The following is a 25,495-nucleotide window of genomic DNA, read 5'->3' on the forward strand; positions in this document are numbered from 1 at the left end:
CATATTTAACGGATGAATTACACATAATTAATAAATGATGAGTCCATAAGTTAGAAAAACTTAAGAAAAAAAAGGTAAAAAAATTCACTATCTTTAGAGTATCTGACTTAAATCTGCTATCAAAAACTCTATGCTAGATAATATATATGTTTTCCAGGAAAGCCTTAAAGAGATTCACTGTAATGCTTCAGTCTCAGAGAATATTATTTAAAGAATTCATTATATATGATCCACTTAAAATGATATGACTTCCCATCTAACGCCCCAAGACAGGAAAGATGTTAATGAGATGATCACTTCTATTTTGTAATTCACTGACACTATGTAATGACAAAGGAGCACTTTGTATCTCCTTGATTTAAATTTATTTTTTGATCTTGATTTTAAAATTGACCCAATATTATTGCTATTAAGAGATCTAAAAGAAAAACAACACAAAACATATATGTATATATGTGTATACATATGTGTATATATACATAGATGTATACATATGTACAACTATGTGTGTGCATATAGAACATACATGTATACATATTTAACACATACATATGTATGTATTTGTGTGTATATGTATTTAACACACGCAGGTATATGTATATATACATATATACATACATGTATATGTTCTATATACACATATGTATGTGTATATATGTATAGAGAACACACACATATAATCACTTTATTGCATTACATGTTGCACATATGTCGATTTTGGAACAGTTTTGCACCAAATGATACAGCTTTGGATGTTCTAGTAGCCTTAAATATTTCTATATAGTATCAAATGGATGTGTTAAAATGCGTATACAAATACTGTTTGGCTGAGCCACTGTTTGGCTGTTTATTTTATTGCTGCTGCCCAAATTTTTGCATGGTCATTTTTCTTCATAGATTTTGAATTTGTGATCATTTTCTTAGCTTAGGTCTTTAATTGGAACTACCCAAAGTAAATATTTTTTTTAAGTTATAAATGTATAAGTCCATGTTACAATTCAAAAACTTAACTCATGTTCTCTTTAACCTACCTGCATGACATATATGTGTGCATATATGTATATATATATATGTATATAGAACACACACACGTGTGTGTGTATGTGTGTGTGTGTCTGTGCTCTAAAAAATATCAGTGTTTACAGAGATTGTCTATAAATGGTGGGACTATAGGAGGTCTTTGTTTTGTATTTTATGCATTTATCTACACATGCATAAAAATTGGTATTACTTTTTTGTAGACTTGAATAAAAATGAACAATCCAAGTATAGCAATGCTATAAGCTAGTCTTCAAAAAAATAAAAACTTCAATTATCTGGAAATTTACAACAAATAATAAATCTTATTTGAATGTAAGTTAACAGTGTAACAATTTCTATATGAGAATATAAGGGAGGAACAACATATTAGATTTTTTCCATAACTCTGATAAGAAAGAGAAAATTTTTATTAAGAAATTAGAAAGAGGGATGCCTGAGTGGCTCAGTCGGTTAAGCGGCTGCCTTCGGCTCAGGTCATGATCTCAGGGTCCTGGGATCGAGTCCCGCGTCAGGCTCCTTGCTTTGCAAGGAGCCTGCTTCTCCCTCTGCCTCTACCTGCCACTCTGCCTGCCTGTACTCTCTCTATTTCCCTGACAAATAAATAAATAAAATCTTTTAAAAAAATTAGAAGGATATTAAAAAATTAGAAAGATTTCAAATAAATCACCTAATTTTACACATCAAGGAACTAGAAAAACAAGAACAAATTAAGCCTAAATATTAAAAAACAGAGTAGAAATAAACAAAATAAAGATCAAAGAAACAACAGGAAAGATTTTTTAAAAAAGCTAATAGGTGACTTAAAATATTGGGCAAACCTTCAGTTAGACAAAGAGAAAAAGAAGATTAAAATAAAAGTAAAAATTTAAAAAGACATGTTAGAGTTGATTTTAAAGAAACACAGAGGATCATAAGAGACAACTAGGTCAATAAATTGGAAAACTCAGAAAAAATGGATACATTCTTAGAAATATACAACCTACCAAAACTGAATCAGGAAGAGACAGAAAATCTGAACTGACCAATAGTGAGTAGAGAGATTGAATCAGTAACCAATAATCTCCCAGTAGAGTAATCCTTGGGACCAGATGGCTTCATGGGTGATCCTGCTAAACATCTGAGAAACAACTAACCCCGAAGTATACACAATGTGTTTAGATGGTTTGATGCATTCAGACAGGCCATTTCTATCTTCAGCATGTTTTAAAAATCTTGTAGCAAATTTTCCCAATATAAAGAAATATAATCAAAATAATTTTATTGAGTAGATTACATAAATAGCATTATTAGTAGTAAAGTAGTTACTGAAGTTGAATTCATGAGTTAGAATTATGACACTGACTTTTTAGATATTTTTCACTCTGATGATTAGTGTGGGGAATACAAAAGCTGAACAGGGGATCACCAGTTTCACTAAACTGTAGGTATATGGCCATATGAGGTTAGATTCAAGGAAAGAACAAGGAAAAGAGAAGAGGACTCTAAAGAGCTAGGCGTGGAGTGCCTGGGTGGCTCAGTGGGTTAAAGCCTCTGCCTTCAGCTCAGGTCATGATCTCAGGGTCCTACGATCGAGCCCCGCATTGGGCGCTCTGCTCAGCGGGGAGCCTGCTTCCTCTCTCTCTCTGCCTTCCTCTCTGCCTGCTTGTGATCTCTCCCTGTCAAATAAATAAATAAAATCTTAAAAAAAAAAAAAAAAAGAGCTAGGCTTGTTACATTGTGGTGAAGAGTGTTACCAGAGAACAGAAATTATTAATGTATTGCCCTGCGATGTCAATTAATAGCTAAATCTGTCCTGGGAGCATACTCACCCGATTGAGGGCGTATGCATGTACTACAATGGAACACAAAATTTTGTGACAACACCTATATGGTAAATACTGAACAGATCGTATGTTGCGATCATAAAAAAAAGCAGCATGTTTTCAGGAAGAGAAAAAATATTTTTATTTTGTGTCTGAACTATTTTATATTCTAATTGGATTTTTATATAAAAAGAAAGATAATAGATCACTTTTAACCACCAAGTGGAGGTTACTGTCATTAAAACAATATATGCTTATTTCTGGGCAACTGTTTTGTTCAGATTATTTAATTCAGTTATGATGAGATACAAATAAAATCTCCAATAATGCTCTTGTTCAGAAAGAAAGATATGGCATAACTTTATGGATATTAGCTGGGCTTCTAATCTTTAATGACTAAAATATGGAACCTTGAGAGATTAAGAGCTCATAAATCTGGATAAGAAAGGGGAAAGTTTATCACATTTTAATATTGCATTAGCTATACATATAACTTTATATTCCAATTGGATATTAAAATTTTTTATTTTCTCTATATTATATTTGAAGGATGGAAAATTATTTATATATATATGTAAATATATAGCAAATCTATATTAAGCAAAAGCTCTTAAAAAAGTAAAAGTTGCTAATCATTAAATAGGAAAAAAAACTTTTAAATAAACATTCTAGTTGAAATGAGTTCAAAGACTGGCATTTTGGATAAACTTCCTTTTCCATTAGCAAACTTCAAGCCATTATTCTATGTGCTATTCTATTATGCTATGTGCATATGTATTCATGTAGTCAATAATAAAGAAATAAATTAAGGCAATGCATTTAATTGATAGTTTTGGTGAACTGTTTTAAAGTCATTTCAGAATATCTTCACAGTTTGATCGTGTTGATTTTTAAAATAAAGGATACCTAGGTAACAAAAAAGTATAATCATATTGAGTAGGCATCAGACCTAAATGTCAAAATGGAATTGGATATATTTCTTCCAAACCAACCAATTAAAATATATGTCACTCACATAACATGCCATCAGGCTAGGGCACATATAAGAGAAATTAATGATGTGATATTTGCTCTCAAGCAGTTTGTAGAACACTTAGGCCATAAAAGAAAAAAAAATAGTGAAAAATAATAGTAAATGGAAAAGAGAAGAAATGCAGTAAGAACTAATGCAAGCCAAATGGTTCTGATTAAGGATAATGACCAGTGATAGTCATTGGAACACAGAAAATTTGATTGTCTACAAGATACATTAATGACAAAAATGGTGGAACTGGAATCAGATTAGAGAAGGAATATTCAACTATTACTTTAGGCTTTCTTATGGAGTCACGGCATTGTCAATGATATACACAGAAAAATCAGAAGATTAATTGCAAGAAGAGAAATGAGGAAGACCCATATTTTACTTAGTGCTTTCTCTATGCTTGACACTGTGCTGTGCTAGAAACATAACATTTTAATCCTTTCCATTAGTGTTGTTCAATTTTATAAATAGAAAATTAGATAAATCTGCCTGTGGTGATACAAATATTAATGTAACCAAGCTTCAAAACAATTCAGCCTGATTCTAAATCTCTATACTACATCCTGTTGGTCTCGGGAAAATAAAAGAAGGTAGAAGATGTAGTACATATTGTTCTTATTTAATTTATAAAAGAATATTCTTAGACTCCAAAGAGAGCTCCCAAATAGTTTATAAATTGGTACCTAGTTCAGTAATATAAGTAAGAATCTAGTATTATAAATCTAACGGTGTTACATACTGAATAACTTTGAGGGAAAGAGCATGATCATGTGGTAGAGGTCTGTTCATTGCTGGAAGTAAAAGATAAGGTCAGAGGTTAAGAGTCAGTGCTAGATACATAGAGTCATAAAATTATGAATGATTACCATGAAAGTTGATGATCTGAACAAGGGAGTAAGAATACATAGAGAGTAATGAATGGCCAATAAAAGAGCACTGGGGATACCTACAGATGCAAGATGGCAAGAATAAAAGGGATAAAAAATGAGACAGACCAATCAAGCAATAATAAATTATAGTATATATTATAAAAAATAAAAAAAGTATTTTCCTAAACTTACAGATATTGCCATGTCTAGTTTTTAAATTTAGAATAAATATAAATATGGATATTTGAAATTAAATTTATCGATAAGATAGGGTGTCCTTTGGTCCAAGATACATATTAAACATTTTATCCTTCTACATTGCATTTTTTAAATTGAATGTCACAAGAAGAAAATAAAAAAAATTTTAAGTATAATCAGGTTAATTGGTATATAGTATAGGAAACTCTCTAACTTATTTACTCAAGTTTTTGAAACTAATACCATAATACTTTCTCTTTTAAAATGGTATGTAGTCTTCTGGATAAATGATGCTAACTGAGAAAGATTTACCTGAATAAAATGGAAATGCTAAACTTACTTGGCTCATGGGATGCAGTTCATCACAAAAATTTTTGAAAATTCGTAGGAAAAATAAATTTTAATGTATTTATGTACACTTTAAGAATCATGTTTAAGCTTGAGATGTGTATCAGGACATTAAAAAATTATTTGCTCTGCCATACAAGATCAGTTTGATATTTTAAATAATAGTGAAAACAATCCAATTAGAATGTATAAGGAAGACAACACTGGTATATAGAGGTAAAACAGACTTTTTTTTTTACATCAAATAATTAAGAATATTGAAAATGGAATGAATCTGTTTTACAAGAAAAGAAAATAGCTTATTGACGTTTGTGGCATGATCTCATATTCCATCTTTAACTACTGGGGCATATCTTCTTTACTTTCAGATTTTATTCCAAAAAATATATTTTAATATTTTGATTTTAAAATAAATCAACTTAAAACAAAACATGTTTACTGATTAAATGCAACTCTCACAGACAAAAAGGAGGAAAATTTCTGATAATGAGACAGTATAATACACCAGATATCCAAAATGCTTGTTTGTAAGTAAATATTTTAAAAACAATCTCATATAATAATAAACAATAAATTGGTGTTTCACAAAAATAATTTGTAGTTTCTCATTCATTTCAGAGATAGGGTGTAAGGGATTAATGAAACACATTTTTTATAGACTTAATTAAAGAAAAACAAAACAAAACTCCAATGCCCCTAACAAAGATTTTTGTGGAAATAGATTTGAAATATATTATCAGAGCTTCTTTTCATAGACAAGCATGGTGCAACTCTGGCTGTCCCCATTATGCCAATAAACATTACAAAAATGAGAAAAGTGTTTAAGTTTAAAAAATGCAAAAATTGGCTTCTTGGCATCCAAACTAATAGCCTTTCGTGGTTAATAACTATCTTTATACTAATTAATGAAAGATACAAAGAAAAGGTAATATTCTTCTTTTGTCTTATTTTGTCTTCTTTTGTTATTATCTACAAATATCAGATAGAGCCTGATTCATATTTTAAATATGATGAACAAAATGGATGAGCTCATTTATTTTTCTCATGGCTTTTGTTTTTCTCATTTATGTATTACTCTCACAAGTTACAAAGCATGATTTGTTTCTCTAGCATCTGAAATAAGTGTACTTACTACATTGTATTTATATTGCATCTTAAACCATTTTACTTGGGAAAACTGTTAAAGTAAATAAAAAATTTAAAAAATGGCTTTGGTGAGTGCTGTGAAGTGTGTAAACCTGGCGATTCACTGAGCTGTACCTCTGGGGATAAAAATATATGTTTATAAAAAATAAAAAATTTTAAAAAATACACATTCAGAGAATGTCAAAAGTGCCAAATCTACCCGTCCAGAAAGCCTGCATCTTATGCCTAAACTGTATTCAAATGGCCTGAAAAATAAAGATAGCTAGTTACCAATAAAGCAAAAGGGTAAAAAAAAATAACCGATGAATTCAGTTGCAGAACATGAATGCTAATCGCATTATTTCCTGAAATTTACTCTGGTTTTAAATATGAAACATACAGTTTAGGTAAGAACACAATGAGGTATCTCTACCTATCTGCCAGGATGACTAAAATCAACAAGATTAACAGTAACAACTAACTCTCAAACAATGATGTGGGAGTGTAAATTAGTACAACTACTTTGGGAAGGTTTTAGGGTATATCTATTCATGATGAATATTACCCTATAACATAGCATTTCATTCCTAGTATATACCCAGTAAAAGGAACACATATATTGTCCAGATTTCAGATACAATAATGTTCATAGTTGTATTATTTTTACTAGTAACTGGAAACAGCCACATGTCCTTCAGTAGAATGTCTCTTGTTGTATATTCATACAACGGAATAATCTACAGTAAAAAATAAAAAAAATTAAAAACTACTGATTCACTCAATAAAATGAATTATATGAAAGTAATGTTTGAAGCCAAATACAATAGAACCGTGCTATATGATTCTATTTATATAAAGTACACAGATTAAATTAATATGTATTGTAAGATGTCAGAAGAAAAAAGGTTGTATCTGGGAAAGGAGGAGGTATTGTGAAGGTATATAAGGAAGGTTTCTGGATTCTAGGTAATACTCCATTTTATGTAGTATAAGTATGTCCGATCTGCAGTAGTTATTTATATGTATATGCATGACTTATGCAGTATCTTCTATGTATACTTCAAATAAATGTTTTTAAAGGTTTACTTCTAGGGACGCCTGGATGGCTCAGTCGTTAAGTGTCTGCCTTTGGTTCAGTTCATGATCCTGGGGTCCTGGGATCAAACCCAACATCAGGCTCTCTGCTGGGTGGGAAGCCTGCTTCTCCCTCTGCCCCTGCTTGGGTTCCCTCTCTCGCGGTCTCTCTCTGACCAAAAAAAATGTTTATTTCTAAAAGCCTGACTTGTTACAGTTATAGTTTATAACTGTCTTATATTTTATGGGACATATTGTGGGCTATGTACCAGGCAATATTTTAAATATTGGGGACTGAAAGGTGAAGAGAAAACAAGGTCTTGGTTCAAGAATGATATACTTCTTAGTTGGAGGTGAGATAAAAAGGAGTACACTCAGAAATAGGATCATTGAAGAGCATGAGAAAATATGCTAGCATAACAGCTACTTTAGGAAACAGGGCATTATTTTTAATTGGGTGGGATTCAACATAAAAGATAAAGGTGCAGGCATAGAAAAATAGTAGAGAAGGGCATTTCAGACAGAATAACCAGTTTAAACGCCCCCAAGAAAGGCTCAACAGATATGAGGAGGGGAAAGCATCAAACTATAGTTTGGTGGGTGGACGTGAGGGTCAAGTTGGAAAGGGAGGCTGTGTGAAGTCACGTAGGATTTTAGAGGCCCTGACAAGGACTTAAAGTCTCATATTGTACATTAAATTGAGATTCACTGAAGGGTTTCAAAAGAGAACAGGAACACTACTGATTTATATTTTTCAGAAGTTTCTGCTAGCTGGCATATCGTAAAGAATTTAAGGACAGCATTTGCTGATGAAAGCAAATGAGAAGAAGCCTTTGTGGAAGAGGTCATGGTGATCTGAACCAGTATGAAGCCAGCAAATATGAAAGTAGTGAACACATTGTAAGTGTATTTTAGGGCTACAATATATAGAAGCTGGTATAATGAATATATAGAATTTGATCAGTTAGGAAGGGAGAATAGATGACGCAACCAATTCAGAGGCAGAGTCAGCGTAGGTCTAGGGAGGGAATCCTGAGAACGAGGTACAGAAAATAGCAAGAATGACGTTTCACTATAACTTGAGCAGAGAAAAGGGATTAGACCTTAGACATCAGTTTACATGTAGCTTTGGTAGTGATGGGAGTTAGAAAGTGTCCCACTGATTTTAGAATGCTAATAATTGTAACGTGAGGCAAGGCCATCAGATCCATGATCAAGGGGGGATGAAGGGTGAGTAGCGGAGAGGTACAAAAGATGGAAGACACAGCATGCTCCATTGTGATTCAGCTGCTATGAAGTCTGCGCCACTGGGCAAAACTGTGACTTGTATGACTTCCGTTCACTCATAAAAACAATGAAGCTAATATCTGCCCAGCATCTGGAGGCCCCAGAAAAGACTTCCAGTTAGCCTGGTTAACTATACACATACAAATAAATTTAAAATGATCACTTATATAATGATAAGTGTAAATGAATCAATAAGTTAATTGAAATCTGAGTTCAAAGTATACATTAGATAATTTCTCTCAAATTTTTCAGTATATCAAGTCTCTACACTCTATTAAAAAATTACACTAAATTCATCATTTTTATCCAGTAAAACATATTTTGGCAGAAGGTGCTACTTTTATATTTTATAAAATGGTTATCTTCAAATGCACTAATTTTAAATGAAATGCAATACATTGAAGAAAATGTATTGTATTGGATGAAAAATTAATATGCAGAAAAGGAAATTGTAGAGTTTCCTGGAAAAATGTGCAGTTTGATAAACATCTGAAAAGCAAGCTCTGAGTTAGTATTTACATAGAGCAGAAAGATCAATAACAATTAAACACAAACTGAGGTGAAGCAATTGTTATTTTAAATATTTCATGTTGTTTAGAAAAATCAAAATTTTATAAACAATGCTCTTCTGTTGTGATAAGTTAGAGGCATAAAAACGTATTAGCTAAGAATAAACTACCCTTGTAGAGTTTATTGATTAGAACAATCTAGCCTTTTCATTGAGTTAATGTGTTGCTTTTTCATTTTAAATGTTTGGCATTTCCTTTAGTAAAGAATGGATATCATTTCCAGGATGCTGACAGAGTGTCCCAGTTTACTTCTTTCTGAAAGCCACAATTTTACACTCGGAAGAGTCAGCAATTCCATGATGTTAATACCAAATTTTGTGTTAAAAATACCTTTTTGCATACACATGAAATCCTCCTTAGCACTGGACTGGAAATAGAGTGAAATTCTTTCTCAGGGAGAAACAAGCTATTCCCAACTGCTCCCAGAGTCACAAAGGAGCTACCTTTGAAGTTGGTGAGAACATCTCATCTGAAAAGAGTGATTCATGCCTTGACTATTTCAAATCAGTGATACTCAGTACTGTCATTTCCTGACTTATTCTTTTTTTTACTCAAGTGAATAATAAATGGATTAAAGTTGATTTTTTTCCTTAAAGAAATTTCCAGAAATTCTGTTTAAAAGTATTGTAACAAATAATTTTAAATTTCACTTTATATAATGCATTCAGTAAATCCAGGGGAAGAGTCTTGAGATATCCTTGGCAAGGCAAAATGTCACAGATTTTAGAAGAGCTGAAAAATACATTTTGTGCATGCACAATTATATATTATTCTCTGCATATTTATATACTATTTACATTAGCTAAAAACTAGTTTTAGCATTTTAGAGTATAGAGTGGGTATAGAAGTCAAGCAATACTCATGACCTTTAAACTATCTTGAAAAGGGACCTAATTGATGATTGTCACCAAACATTACAGGGAATGAGTACAGACTTTGTTTCTAGTATTTTGAAGGGTTTTGGAAAAACAGATGGCTATAATATTCAGGTGTATTCTTAAAAGTCACATAAGATGACTTTGGAGAAAGAGTTGCATGGGGACCAGAATGTACTGAGGAGATTGGAATGACTGGTAGAATAAAAAATGGCAGAGGAAAGAAATAGAATATTTAGAAATTAATAATAATAATAATAATAATTTTTAAAAGAGTTGAAACTAGGATAACAGAAGAAGGAACTGCTGCTGTGGACTGGACCATGTACCTCCAAAATTCCTATGTAGAAACTCTAACCCCTAGTGTGATGGTATTTGGAGAAGGGCCTTTCGGTAGGCAATTTGGTTTAGATGAAGTCATGAGGGTGAGACCTGCATATGAGGATAGTGCCCTTATCAAAGGATGCATCTGAGAGCTTGCTTTCTGCCATATGAGGACACAGCAAGTGGCCATCTGTAAGTAGGAAGAGAGAAGAGAGCACTCACCAGGAAACTGAAAGGGCGAACACCCTGATCTTAGACTTATTAGCCCCTACAACTATGAAAGATACATTCCTATTGCTTAAGCTACACAGTCCTTGGGTTATTGTTATGGCTGCCCAAGCTAGTTAACTGACATAGGATCAAATGAAAATTTAAAAGAATGAGATTGAAGAGTCACAAAAGAGAAAAATGATGCAATATGGCAGGATATAAAGACAGAGGCAGGAATAAAAACTAATTAATACAGAGACAATAAAGACAAGGAAAAATCAGACTGATATTACTGATGTTTAGAGACATTAGTGATCTAATTTTATGTAAAACTGTGTTGTACACTAAAATAATACATTTACATTAAAAAGTAGAAAAAGTCTGCCCATATTATACCTATATGCATATATATGTTCACACATGTTTTCTAGGTATATAAAGAAAGGTATACGTGGATAAAAATTCTAATTTTTGGATATTTCAGCTGAGTATGGATTGAAGAAAGGGAAAGGGAGGTTGTTAACCTTATCATTTGACTTGTTATACCAAGCACCTACCATTTAAAAGATTGATAGAATGAATATAAATCAGAAAAGCAAAACATGTAAGAAGAAAATGAAATGTCCCTTGATTATGAGCCATGGATAGATGCGTGACTCAGAGTTGGTTCTCCCCTAGGTGGCCAGCCAGGGATTTTAGAAGCAGATCATGGAATGTGGATCAAGAATATGGAAGCTCAAATGAACAATTTGTTCCAGTGCCTCCAATATCACTAGCGAGCAGATTAGGAAAGACAGGTGTGCATTACTCATTTGGGTTCTCCTCCTGCCCTGGAATGGTTCATGTGCAGGTGGGCAGGCCCACTATTACTATTAGAACCATCTGCTGAATAGGACTTTCATAACCAGGTATGAGCAAATGTTATAACTGGGACATTTCAAAGACTGAAATAAAATTGTCATTAGCCAAATACTACTAGAAGATTTGCTTTATTTCATTCTTTAAGTTTCTGTTCACTGGAAATATGTGCAACATTTTTCCATGAATAGTAACCTGAGTGTTATGCTTTGAACATGAGGAAGAGTCATTTAGAAGGGGAGGCTAAATCACTCTTCTGTTCAAGTTATTTAAAAATAGATCACAGTGGTGCCTGGGTGGCTCAGTTGGTTAAACTTCTGACTCTTGGTTTCAGCTCAAGTCATGATCTCAGGATCATGAGATTGAGCCCCACATGGGGCTCCAGGCTCAATGGGAGTCTACTTGAGATTCTCTCCCTTCCTATCCCTCTGCCCCTTACGTGCTTGCATACTCATTCTCTCTCTAAAATAAGAAATCAATCTTAAAAAAAATATATTTAGAACATTGAAAGGACACAGTTTTCTATATTCTCATTCTAAATCCATCTTTCTTAACCATACCAGGTTATAAATCTTTATACCCTCTAAACTACTGAATGGCCTATCATAGTGAAATTTGCTTTTTTAGAACATGCTATTGCTCAAAAGTTGAATATTTCCTACTGTAAAAGTGACAAGGGGAAATGTGGCTTATTTTGCAAAACATTCTATTTCTTGATTTGTAAGCTGATATTTGCATTGTTACATTAATAAATAATCTACTTAAAAGAGCTATAGAAAAGAATTGAGACTCTGTAAATCATATTTGGACACAGGACCCAGAAGTCCAGTACACTCATATTAATAGAAGTACACTGTGGGGATAAGTGGGGATGAGAATGTACATATTAGGTAAGACACATTCTTTTCTTTCATTATACTTTACATTCTGCTTTAGAAAACATCCTTCAGGTTTGATATCACAGTTTTTACAAAAATTTATAGTGTTGAACAATAGAGAGATATCAGGTTAATGGTTCCATTATTATATATTCAGTAATATTATATGTATTTAGCCTCAAAAAATTTACACGATTGATTGATTGCTTGATTGATTTATAAAAGGCAGAACTTAAAACACCTCCTTATGCTAGGTAGCTATATCAGTTTCCTATACCATAAAGTAGGTGGTTTCCAACAACACAAAATTTGTATCTTATGGTTTTGTAGGCCAGGAGTCTGACGAGGGTCAAGTCAGTCATCGGAAATGAGTCACAACTGTTCTAAAATACAAGTGTCTGTCATGGCTGCCTTCCTTTCTTAAGGTAAGAAGCAGAGAATCCTTGCCTTTCCCAGTTTCTAGCAGTTTCCTAAACCACTTAGTGCTTGGCCCTCTTCCTCCATATTTCAACCCAGGAACATCAGAGTTGAGTCCCTCCCACATAGCATCACTCTGGCCTCCTGTATGCCTCCTTTTCCCACTTTTAGTACCCTGTGATTACCATGGGCCCACCTAGATCTTCCAGGATCAGCAATCTCTTTTAGAGTAGCTGATTGGCAAACTTAATTTCATCTTCATTCATTAACCTTCCTCTACCACCTAATATACTCACAGGTTTCAGGAATTTGGACCTGAATATCTTTGGGAACCATTATTCTGCCCACTCATGAGCCTTCAGTGTGGTCACACACAACACTTAAACACGCCCTTAAATTGTTCAAACTCTTGCAACTTCTTTCGTAAAACTGAGTTGCAGAAGTTAAAGCACTGAAATCATCTGATATGAAAATATTCTGAGTGAAGTTTTGTTAATAAAATTCTGGTTACCCAAGCTGGTTATTGTCTGTTTAGATTAAGAAACAGAATGTGATCATAAAGTTGTGTGTGTGAATGCCTGTGCGCGTGTCTTGGAATAGTTGATGAAAGAATGCATTCGTTAGAGTGAGTATCGTTGATAAGATCTACTAATGTAGTAATCCTTTGTATTTGTTTAAAGGTGAATTTAAATATTTTATAGTCATCTCATACCTGCAGTTGAAACTAGAGATTCACATCTAGCTCCTTTATACATTTCTTCTGCACATCAAAGGCTGGGCATAAATCATGAGCAGGATAGGAACATAAAAACATACAGTTCCTTAATTTTAATAATGGCTACAGAAGACTTCATATCTACTTTTTAAAATACTTGTAGAGTAATTTGGATTTGGAAAAAGGCAAAATATTCAGTCATTCATAAATTAGATATATTTTATATTACATATTTGTCAAATCTAAAAAGCAATAATTGTAACATCATGCTTTAGTTAAAGCCAATAAAAATATTAAAAGAGTAGAACTATATTAATGAACACCAAAATCTAGAGATGATTAAACCAATAATTGTGTGCCAATATTCGTTTTTATGGCCTCAAGAAACTAACTGTACTGGCTTTTATTTTCCCAACCTATCTGTGCTGGGTTGCGCCAGCTCCTCGCCTTGTGTTTTTTATCTTTTCGTTCACATCCCATCTCTTCATTTTAAATGCTATCTATGAGGAATGGCTTCTGATTTCTTACCTCCAGCTGACAGCTCGTCACTGAACCCCACACTTGTGTATGCAACTGACTCCATGCCATCCCTACTTATACATTTAAATCTAAAAATATACAGGGCTCCCAGGTGGCTTCGTTGATAGAGTTTCTGATTCTATCTCAGCTCAGGTCTCGACCTTAGGATTGAGGGTTTGCCACCCCCACCCTCAACTGGATTCCATGATGGGCATGGAGCCTATTTAAAAAACAAAACAAAACAGAACACCTGAAAAAAATAGACAAAACTCGGTTCTTCGTATCTAACTCATGATCTCCTTCCCCTGCCAAGCTTTGTTCTACCTAATTCTTTCCCTCCCCCCCTTCCTCCCCTTTCTCCCCCTTTCACCTCCTCCCCCTCCTTCTTCTTTCCCTTCCTCTTCTTTCTCCTCCTCCTCCTCTTCTTCTCCTCCTCCTACCCTTCTTCTTCTTAGATTTATTTAAGTAATGTCTACACCCAATGTGGGACTCAAACTCATGACCCTGAAATCAAGAGCTACAGGTTCTTCTGATAGAGCTGGCCAGGTGCTCCCCAACTGCCTCCTTCTAATTGCTCAGGATGCAGCAACAAAATTTATCCTTTACTCTCACCATCCCCCAGCACCCCAAATATCCTATGTAATGTCAAGTCCTATCAGCTTTAATTTCAAGATATACCTCTTTTCACCACCTCCATGGCTTCCACTGTGCTGCAAGTCACCATGTTTTCTCCACCAAATTACTGAGCTAATTGCACAGCTGTCCTGTTCTGTCCTCGCTCCTCTTCAGTCTAACTGCAACCCCATGGCCAAATTTCCTTGCTGATATATAGCTGATGAGTAACCTTAATCCATCAGTATCCTTCATCTTCTTTTACCACCTAACATAACAACATCAGATTAACTCAATTCTCTCATCAGAAACAGTTAAGACTACTCCAAATCTCTGAGAAAAAAATACAAAGTCTTTACATTAATCTACAGGATCTCGACATGATCTGGTTTCCATTATCTCTTTATGGTATCTCCTTCAATGGTCCATTTCTGTCACTTCATTCCAGCTATGCTGGCCTTCTTGCTATTCTTAAACTGTGCATATTCCTCCCCACTTCGGTACTTGTGTTCACCCTCTCTGGAATACGACTTATCAGATATCAATGACCATACTTAACCAAACTTCCTCCAAGTCTTTATTCAAATCACTTCCCAAAGAGGGCTTAGGAGCCATAATAGCCAAAATATAAGATTTCATCCATTTCCTCAAAACTTTTATTTCCTTTCCCACTTTTATTTCCCCCTTAATAGTAGTATCTTCTACAACTAATACATTATTTCCCTTGTTTATCATCACGCTTCCCAAATAGAATGTAATCTCCATAAATGAATTTAATAATGAATAAAGTATAATGTATTACTCAATAGTACTACTTTTCTTTAAAAAATATGAAAAATCATCTAAAAGTAGAATTGCAATCACAGAATTGAAAATCTTACTAAATAGTCTTTTGGATCTGGTTTACTTTCTAATCAGTAATATAGGGCTTTCTCATCTATTGGTAAGTTAAACCGAGCCAATCAACCAATAAGCAGGTTCTCTATAAAAGCAAAAACTGCGGGGCACCTGGGTGGCTCAGTGGGTTAAAGCCTCTGCCTTCAGCTCAGGTCATGATCTCAGGGTCCTGGGATCAGGCCCCGCATCGGGCTCTCTGCTCCACGGGGAGCTTGCTTCCTCCTCTTTCTCTCTCTGTCTGCCTCTCTGTCTACTGGTGATCTCTGTCTGTCAAATAAATAAATAAAATCTTTAAAAAAAAATTGCATAAAGCTAAAATAATTTGTTTATATTTTCATGGGTCATTTAAATTATATCACATTGTAGCTGAAGATACTAATTACACATGTTTAAATATATAAACAGTACAGAAAATTTGGGAAATACACATTTCTGCCTCAATATATTATCCAACTAAATGGATTTTCTTGATGTCCTTTTAAAAATCACATTTTATATAACATTTTGTATGAAGCTTAATATTCAAGCTCCATCATTTTACCATTATTCAGATTGATTTGAATTCTTATGTTTTAACTTCCTGAGTTATTTCTTCATTTTTTGATACTTTGAACTGTATTTTAGTGGTTTATTCCCACAAGTTACATGTAAGGAAGTCTGTTTTCTCCCATCTCTGGCCATGGACTGAAAATTGCTTTTCAAAACTGGTATGTTAATTTTCACTTCCACAAGGGATAACTGTAAATAAGAGTTTTATCACACCTTTGCCAACACTAGTTTCAAAAATTTTTTATATGAATATGATGATTCACTAGGTTAAAATGGCAACCAGCCTTCATTTAAATCCCATTGATAACTGTGAGTTTAACCTAGACAGCTATTTTTATTTAAAATACTTCTGTTATCAGGTAGACTGACTGAAAATAATTGGATCAAGTGAAATTACCAGTCACATCAGATTGTGCATAGTTATAAATAAGTAATATATATTGTCCCAAAGGCATAAATACAATGAAAGTAAGTATCTACTTGAAGACCCTATGATCACCTAAACAAGTGAAATAGAAATGGTAGTGAATTCCCCTTTTTTCAATAGAAGCATCTGCAACGTCCAAATTCATTTTCCTGGCAATTTAATCTATCATATTCCATGCAGTATGAGTAAAACATAGGGTAAGGCATAGTCTAGGGGAAGTCAGATAAGTGAAATACTTGCTTTATTCAGTATTTCACTCAGATACTTGTAGGGATTGAATTTTGTTCATTTTATTCTCCGATTACCAAGAAGTTTCCTAAATTGATGTAGCCACGCAGTGTGGAAGTTTACATGCCAGAATTTTCTGATATTTAAGAAACAACACCCACACATATCAGGATACACTAAAGTGAATGTTCTTCCTATACCTCTTCCTACGTTTCCCTGAAGTCCATTTATTATCCTGGAAATCTCTTTCTGGAATATGTGCAGCACTTAAAAGTCAAAACACTATCAGCAATGATAGAGATACTAAATGACTTAATTTGTGTTGGCCTTCTCTTAACTTAAAAAATAATTAATGGAGGATTACTTAAATGAATGGTATATAAGAATACTGACATTCGTACAAACACGCAAAGAGGAAAAAACAAAAACAGAGAGACAGACAGAGAGAGAGAGAAGTTGGCAAATGAAGAAACAGACTCCTAGCTATAGAGAACAAACTGATGGTCATGGGGGAATGGGTGAATTAGGTGACGGGGGTTAAGGAGGGCCCAGTAATGAGTACAGGCTGTTTTATGGAAGTGTTGAATCTCTGTATTGTACACCTGAAACTAATATTACACTTATATTAACTAACGGGAATTGAACTAATTAACTAACTGGCATTTAAATAAAAACAAAACAAAAAATACTTCCATTTTTTATAGATAATTTTTAACCTCTATAGCTCGGAAGATTCAGCCTACTGAGTCAATTCTCACTAGAAAAATCACCAGAGACACTGACTCTACGATCATTTATCGACAGTAGTGTAGATCTTTACAAATTGAAACCCATTTTAGCACCTTGTATTGTTGGGTTCTCATGCCTATTCTTATCCCCTTTTGCACAGGAAGAAAAATGGCCTATATACAAGTAATATTTGACACAAGTAATCCAGGTCAGGATCAAGTTCTGCCATGTGCTCAAATCATGAAGCTCAATATTTCTTTTTATTATGCTATATAATACCAACCAACTAAGAACTATGCACTTAAAATCAAAACGTTTTCCTTTTACTTCTAGAGACTTTGGACATTAAAAACTACTCCAAGCACCTGGAATTACTACAGTAAACACCCACTGCTTACATTACAAACATATACATACTCCAAAAAAAAGAAAGAAAAAGCTATTATAGAATAGAATCAGTATTTTTCATTTACTCATTACTTATATTAAAGACTCATCTGAAAGAAAAAAATTGAAGTGAAATGTGTCTCAGCCTTCACATCTGTTTTCTTTTTTCCATTTTTAAAAAATTTCCTCTTGTTCCTACAAATTATAGCATATGCTAATACAGGCCAGTCTCTCAGTTTACAGAAAAAAAGAACACTGATAAGCTCTTCCACAGTTTGTGTTAGGGACCTAATGAAACACCAGTTGAAATTACTCCAAAGCAAGAGAAGGGGGGTTCATCACAGAACACCCAAACTGAACTATATGTGAGCAGTTGTCTACTCAAACCATGTGTTGTATGACCATTTTCTGCACACAATCTTTGGTTTTTACTACAGTATTGGTTTTCAGTGGGAGAGGGATACAAGTTTGCTCCCCCCCCCCAAGGAAATAGTTACCAATGCCTGCAGATATTTTTGGTTGTCACAATTTGCAAATGCTGCTACTGGCATATTGCAGGTAGAACATATTGCTAGGCATCCCACGAAACACAGGACAGCCTCCCATCACCCGTGAGAATTATACAGCCTGATATATCAAGAGCACCAAGGCTAAAAAGCTCTTATCCAAACTATAGTTCTACAGGCATGTATAATGCAACTACACAAAAGGCATAGATGAAGCAAATTAAAAAGTTTGAAGTCCTCTACTTATTAAGAAAAAAAAAAAAAGCAAAATATCTTACACACTTGTTGTCTTAAATCTCTCAATTTCTCTCACTTTTCACCTGACTACATGGCATCAAAAACATGGATTTGAGATAAATAAATATTTTCAAGCCAATAAGTTCAGTACTTTTAATCCTAGACCTACAGAAAGGTAAATGCATGTTCAGATTCTAAAAGATTATTATATGAAATTTTCAAATACATCAGGTATACCTCAGATTTCTAATCACTGACAAGCCAAATACAGGACAAGTGAGACACATACCTGTGAACATGGGTTTGCATTCATCAGACCACAAACATCAACACGAAGCACAGTAATGGTATTTATATAAGCCAATAAAAATGTACTATATATTTACTATATATAGCACACTTCATATAAAAAATTTATGAACTTGGACTGACTCATTCATTCTCATGATTCCCACATATCCATCTGAAATAGTACATCAGGAGGAATAATTTCCAATAGCCCAATGTATAGATTTTACATGAGCATTGGTTTCTATTGCCATGTTCACTACTGTTATAGCTAATTATATCCAACATGCACAAGACAGAGTTACAGGTAAAGCTTCCCAGCTCTTAACTTTCCTTCTACTATTGTATTTTCCTTTACTATTGGATTATCTTCAGTTGGGCATTTCTGTTGCATCTAGAAAATCTAGTAAATCCTTATTTTTCTACCTGTAATTCTTGTCAGGAAATCAAAATTGACCATTGGTATCATTTTTCTCCTCCTAAAGTTAGCTGTCTCACTGAAAATTATCAGTACTATGTTTTATAAAATCCTTATCTAGCAAGGCATTAAATGAATGCCTTATTAAGTGAATAAATGTGTTGCCCTACACTAGGTTAATTTACTATCAAGAAATCCAGAATTAAACAGTACAGGAGGCTTGAAAAACTGAAAAGATGATTGGTGCTTGGACCAGAGTATTATATGACAGAACTCATTCTCTACTAGTACCATATCCTGCTACCCCCTCCCACATCCAACAAGGTACACACGAGATCTAATCTGGACCTCAAACTCTTGATTTAAAATATTTTCTCTGTTAAGACAAGTCCACTAAAATAGAAGAGAGCAATTACTGCATAAGGAAAGCCCCCTGCTTTGAAAAATCTGTGGGTGATCCCAGAGTGGAAAATAAAGGTTCCAAAACACTGTGAGAGCTTGTGGTTTTTATTTTTTATTTTTTTATTTTTTTGGCTGCATAATAAAATCTTTCTCTGATCTGTCTCTCTCAGCTCAAAGCAGTGATGCCATCACCTGAGCAAACAGAAGACCATAATAATTTTAGCTAAGAATTTTATTTTAGAATTTCTTGATATCCAGCAGGGAAATAGCCAGGAACATTTACTCTTGATTAATCTGAAAGTTCATTAAGTATGACTGGCTTTGATAGAAGGAAAAGCTGTAATAACTAGCTAATAAAATTGTATTTTTTTTCACCTGTTACATGACAGGTTTTCCTAGTTCTACATCTGTACGTACCACACACACACACACACACACACAGGCATACAAACATGCATAAGGCACAATTTTGACTTGAATTTTAGACATAAAATTTATACAGGATAATTGTTATTCCTACACTGAGACAAATCAGGTTCAAGAAGTTAAGAAAGGAAGATGCATCAGAGTTAACAAACATAAGGGCATATGTTAAATAAAGTGTGTTGCTGATCACGGGAGCCTGCCTAATTCTTTTCTCTGCATCATTTATAGTGCCCTTTAAAGAAGCAAAAGTTTCATCTTAAGCTTTAATAATAAGCACTTATGGAAGCAATTCATGGGAGGAAAAAAAAAGAATAAAAGAAAAGAGAAAATGAGCTTTGCTCAGCTGCAGCTTCCATACTGAGCTATCATGTAATTTTAAAAGGAGATTGGAAAGGCAATAATTAAAAAGCACTACCAAAATTTCAATTTCAACGTCCCTGTTTCTATTCTGACAATGCTCTCTCTCACTTTTATAGCTAGACATACATGACACCTCAATCTGATGCCATCGCTACTCCAATGTGCCTTGCAGACTACCCTTCCAACTTCTTCAGGGGCAGGGCGGATAGCAGCGCATCCACAGATAAATATGAGCAGACACCCAGCGGGGTTATTAGACTCACATTCCAGAGGCTCCACAGCAACATTCCTGGGTAAGCAATTTTTTTAAAAAAAATAAGAAGAAGGTATTCGAGCCATCAGGCTTCGGAAGCATTAACTACAACTTTCCCATTCCCCTTAGATCCTGCGAAACCAACCCCAGAGGAGGATTTCACCAAATACTGCTTGGACTCAGAACCGGGTAACAGCCCCATTGTACACACACATATTCATGTCACTACATAGTAAAGTGTCATTTATTGAAGCCTTACCTTGGCTGACTTGCCCTAACTGGTGGAAAGGAACTTAATTTATGAGAAGCAAAGAGGGGACTTTCCCAGTGCTCACGGCACCGCGGCGCCCGTCCTCGGAGAGCCCCAGACTCGGCTCGGCGCTCCTGCGAGCCCCGGGCTCCGCGGCTCGGTCTTCTGCAGCTCCGGAGCGCGCCTCTGATTGGCTGGCACAGCCTGTCCGCCTGATCTCTCCGCTCCCTGTCTCTCCTCCTTCCTCTCCTCCCGGGCTCTCTGGCCGCTGCCTTTCCCTTCTGCTTCCTTCTTTCCCCCCCCACCCCATCGTGCATACTTTGGGGCTGCACACATTCTGTAGCACACAGGACGGACACCCTTTAGTCTCCCCTGCAAGGTCATGTGGAAAGCAATGCCATTAATTGAAAATAATAATAATAATTAAATTAAATTAAATTAAAACCCTGGATCAACAGCATCCTCCTTAGCATCCCAGCTCTTGAAAATGACAGGACTCCGTGACCGTTTAGATGATCTGTTCTCTGCGGGGAAGGGAAACCGAGGGAGGGGGGGGGTGTGCAGAAGGGGTTTGACTGTCAGATAGAGTGGGAGTAGACATCAGGAGGGAACGGGAGAAAAAGCAGGCAGGGCAGGCACTGATGTGGCAGGCTGGTAATAAATTTTCCTATTTCCGTGCAAAGTCGTCACAGCCTGCTAAACATTCAACTGCTGGCTCATTCATCAGTGAGCCACAGTCCGGTGGTAGCTGTGAGATTTAGCTTAAGTGACGCCCTTTACTGTCTTACCCCAAACTACTCGTGGCATGGAGGGTTTGTACGAGACACAGCTTTCCCTTGGAGGTCAGCATTATATTTGTAAAGATAAACAGGAACCTGCAATGCCTTGCCTACCCCCTTTCTCTGGTAACGGTCAAACGTTGCCCCCCACACAAACTTCTCACCTCTTATCACTCCAGAGTACATTAAAATGATTTGTAATGTACACAGATATTAATAAACAGGAATTTGAGGCCTGATGGGCAGAATTCAAAATTGATGTGACATAGCTTAGGCACTTTCCCCCAGCACGAATTCTCTCACATTCACTCCTTAAGAACATCAAGGATATCTACTTAAAGTCGTGTAGCAAACAAGCATAGGAGTTTATCTAAATTGAATGGTTAATCCAAGGGACACTTTGCAGATACATCAAGAATTCCACAAGACCCTCAGTGATTGCAACCACTAAAAAAAGCAGCTTTACTCATTCCAGTCCTATAAATGCTCAGGTTCCAGAGATTCAAAGTAACAAAGACTTAAGAGAAGCAGTGGGGTAGAGGGGCTAGACCCTTTAATTTATTTATTTGACAGAGAGAGATCACAGTAGACAGAGAGGCAGGCAGAGAGGGGGGGGAAGGAGGCTCCCTGCTGAGCAGAGAGCCCGATTGCAGACTCGATCCCAGGACCCTGAGATCATGACTTGAGCTGAAGGCAGCAGCTTAACCCACTGAGCCCGATTGCGGACTCGATCCCAGGACCCTGAGATCATGACTTGAGCTGAAGGCAGCAGCTTAACCCACTGAGCCACCCAGGCGCCCCAGGACTAGACCCTTTAAAAACCAGAAAACAGATTCAGATCCTGATTCAGACTTTCATCTATATCTGAATGTGTGTAAGACTCCAGATGCTTACCTTTAAAATCTAGAGGCAACTGTCACTTCTTAGTGAAGATTAAGCAAAAATCTGTGCAATTGTGTTTAATCTATGATAAACTTTTAATAAAGGTTAGTTAATGTGTAATGTGTAATGTGTTAATGTGTAATTGTCTCCTCCTTTTCTTCTACTTGCAGAAAGATCAGACAGGTTAAGATAAGTGGTATTTCCAGGAAATTGATAGGGCTTAACCTGAGATGGTTTGAATCGACTAGTTATATTTTACTATTTTTTATTTAGCTTGAGTGATGTGAAATGCAAAGGGATTCCATTTGCTTTGGGGTTTTGATATGATAAAACAAACTAACAGAAATAATGAAAAAAGCACTTGCATTGGATTATTTGCAATTGTGAAGGAATTATGCATTGAAGTGAAAAGTTTTTCTTAGGTAAGACGTTAGAAGTCATTTATGATTTGAAAATTGCCAAAAACTAAACTCTCAGGGAAAAGTGGAACTAAAACAAGAGCATCAGAATAATGAGCCAATGTCGTTTCATGTTTTGTATATCTTTTCTTATGCATGCACCTCCTAATTTAAATGGATTTTCTTGGCATAGTAGCCCAACATAAGTTCTTGTTTGTGTTTACTGAAGAAAATATTGACAATAATCCATTTCAGTGTTTTGTGTGTTTACGAACTCATGGCAGCAAAGGAACAGGAGAGGTATAAAAAAAAAATAAAGGGGATATAAAGAGGAATTTTTGGTCTGTAAGAGGTCATGTAATTTCATTTTAAAATTCACATTATGACATTCTCTAGAGAAGCCCATTTATTTAACTGCCTCTGGTTGAAGGAAATAAAATGTTTGGCAACTTGCTATGGAGCTTTTGCTGAGACACAAGCAATGAGCATCCTAGGGACACACTTGAAAACAAAATGAGTTTTCACTAGTCTTCCTTGGTGGTTTTCCCTGGATAAGACCCTAATAAGCACATCTAGTGGACAGTCATAATGGAAGTCAACAGACACTTGTTCCTGAGTGGGATGACATACCGAGGGATTTGTCAGCATCACCAAACAATATAATCCATTTCTCGAAAAAGAATCAATTCACCAGGGGAGGATTTGTATCTATGAGACCACATCCAGATTAAGGGCTCTAGATTCTCCACAAATTCAATGATGCAATGTATACTGGATTTAAGTGGTTTCCAAAATTTGATATTCTGAAACCATGCCAACCTTCCCTAGCCATAGAAAAGTGAACCTGTCAGCCACTTAGTGATTCTCTTATATTTTCGGCTTAAGAAGAATAAAGTAAGTAAACCAATGCGGAACACGCTGCTTGGGGAAAGCCAGGTGGTGGGCAGGTGTTTATTTTCTCCTTATGTCAAAGATTACTTCAAAAAACTGAACAATGTATCAGTCAGCAGAATTTATTACAGACTTAATCTTTGAAACTGAAAGCATGGGCATTTCTGATCCCGAGTCCCCACTTAAGTTACCTTGGGAGAGTTATAAGAATCATTTTCGCAGGTGACAGAGAAGCATCCAACAGGCAATTGATGCTGGTCAGACTACAGAAACTGGAAAGATAAAAATTGTCATGCTAAACTGTGATCATTCTCTGAGAGACAGACTTTAGAAATGATCTCTTTAGATCTTATCTCATGCTCAATTTTACCCTGGAAATTCAGGAGGTTACGCAGTGTTTGCAAATCTAAATAAAGAAGAAACACAAAGGAAATGCAGGGATAGCCCTCTTTCTAATTCAGCATTCAGAATAGTCAACTACTCCAACAGGGTGCTATGGTTTGATTTTTAACTGAAATTACTAGAAGTATAATAATATTTAAAGAGGATATTATTTAAATGTAAAGAGAAACAGCTGCTGAGAACTTAAGCAACACACAATTTCCTTTGCAGGTATTTATTTTATGTCCTGGAGTGACAGATAGTACAGGTTGTATGTATCTTTTTGAAAGAAAGGAGAAAACTTCAATTCATAAAAATGTTATCTCTAATTGTATGATCAAAGAGGACCTAACAAAGGTAACCTTTATTCATGCTGTTATCTATCACACTTCAGATTAAGAATTGCAGAGTACGGGGAAAATATTGAATGGACAATGAAGAAGAGTGATCTAACAAAAATATTTCAAGGTTAACTACGTATGTAATTACTTTAAGTAGTAGCACCTCCCTGACTCATAATAATAGTTAAATTAATGAATGCATTTTTTTAAAGATTCCATCTATTTATTTGACACAGAGAGAGAGATCGTAAGTGGGGGCGGGGGAAGCAGGATCCCTGCTGAGCAGAGAGCCCTATGCAATGCCAGGCTCCATCCCAGGACCCTGAGATCATGACCTGAGCTGAAGGTAGAGGCTTAACACACTAAGCTACCCAGGCGCCCCAATGAATGCATTTTTTAAGAAAAATTTCTTCAGTGTATGTAAAATATCAAGAACCAATGAACTTGTTTGGTCCTAAAAGAACAACATTGATAATTGACAAAGGAAAAAGTAAAGCAACTCAACTTCTATGAATATAGTTTTGATTTCTAGAAAAAAAAGATAATTGTTGCACTGTAAATGATAGAATGAAGGCACTGGTTCCCAAATAAGAGAAAATTTACTAACCATTGGACCCTAGTTTCACAAGATTCATTTTTGGAGAAAGGTTACACAAAGTACATACCAGATTGTTGGTTGGTTGTTTGTTTGTTTTAAAAGATCTGAAAACCTGTCAGCAAA

At 35.2% G+C, this 25,495-nt stretch overlaps 1 protein-coding gene across 4 annotated transcripts in view; it reads right to left on the minus strand.

The window, feature by feature from the left end:
- CDH18 (cadherin 18) overlaps positions 1-25,495 on the minus strand; it is a 696,319-nt gene that overhangs the window by 451,562 nt on the left and 219,262 nt on the right. For 2 of the 4 annotated variants that reach the window (XM_045082039.1, XM_045082038.1), the window contains exon 1: positions 21,112-21,312. The exons of 1 other annotated variant lie outside the window; for it this stretch is intronic. The gene's annotated coding sequence lies outside the window, so the exon portion shown is untranslated. Of the gene's footprint in view, positions 1-21,111; positions 21,313-25,495 lie in introns of those variants that run through there. One more of the 4 variants, XM_045082035.1, reaches the window with a different exon arrangement.

This window comes from Mustela putorius, unplaced genomic scaffold (genome assembly GCF_011764305.1).
Source record: "Mustela putorius furo isolate JIRA1106 unplaced genomic scaffold, ASM1176430v1.1 tig00000589_pilon_pilon_pilon, whole genome shotgun sequence".
NCBI lineage: Eukaryota > Metazoa > Chordata > Mammalia > Carnivora > Mustelidae > Mustela > Mustela putorius.